Here is a 990-nt window from a genome sequence, read left to right as displayed (position 1 = left end):
ATGGGGGAGCCAGAGCAAAAGAAAAAGATCCCTTTGGTTCCAGAAAAGTCTCCTGAAAAAGAGAAAAGCTTCTCAAGCCCTCAAAGCCACCCGAGCACTTTGGGCAAGAAAAGAGCAGAGACAAGAGAAAGGGCCCAGATTTAAGTGACTGGAATCATTCTTAAATGATTCCTGGTGGCAGAAGGGTGGCATGGTATATCTCCGACGACTTGAAGTGAAACCTCATGCCTTGGAAATGCCCGATAAACATTCATTGGCCTTTGCTGTGCACATCAAAAGGACTGATGGGGTGAGTTCAGTGGTGCAGACCATCGCAAGGCTGTGTCTAAACAAAACTGTCAGTGGTGTTTTTGTCAAAGTTACTCCTCAAAGCCTAAAAACACTGCGAATAGTGGAACCTTCTGTGACCTGGGGATTTCCAAATCTGAAAGCTGTCTGAGAACTCATCTTGAAATGTGGGCAAGCCAAGGTCAAGAATAAGACCATCCCTCTGACCGACAACACAGTGATTGAGGAGCATCTAGGGAGGTTTGGCGTCATTTGTTTAGAAGACCTCATTCAGGAAATTGCCTTCCTGGGGAAGTATTTCCAGGATATCTCATGTTTCTTGTGACCTTTTCACCTTTCAGTGACCCGTCATGCCACCAAGAACTAAGTGGGCTTCCTCAAGGAAATGGGTCACCTGGCTATCAGGGTCAGCTCCTCAGTCAGCTCATCCGCCAGCTGACCTAGATCCAGAATACCTGAAAGCACAGTGTGTTGAAAGCGTGTGCTTTTGACTTTTTGAATTGTATCTTCAGTGAAGATTATTGTCTGGTCCAATTTCAGAAACTGGAAAGGAAGAGTCTTGAAAAAAACATTAGTTTATGTTTGTAACAGGAACCCCTCATCACAGCCCAGTTACAAAGACAAATTCCAGCATTTTCCATGTTGGCTGTTGCCTTCTCTGAAATTCAGCATATGCCACCGGGGAGGGAGCCCTGCTTCATC

The 990-nt window shown here is 45.6% G+C and overlaps 1 pseudogene; it reads left to right on the top strand.

Moving 5' to 3' along the window:
- Nucleotides 1–732, top strand: LOC102491634 (60S ribosomal protein L7-like 1 pseudogene; annotated as a pseudogene).
- The last annotated feature ends 258 nt before the right edge of the window (nucleotides 733–990 follow it).

Source organism: Tupaia chinensis, unplaced genomic scaffold (assembly GCF_000334495.1).
Source record: "Tupaia chinensis unplaced genomic scaffold, TupChi_1.0 Scaffold149560_1, whole genome shotgun sequence".
Lineage (NCBI taxonomy): Eukaryota > Metazoa > Chordata > Mammalia > Scandentia > Tupaiidae > Tupaia > Tupaia belangeri.
This window is presented reverse-complemented; position numbering and strand designations above follow the sequence as displayed.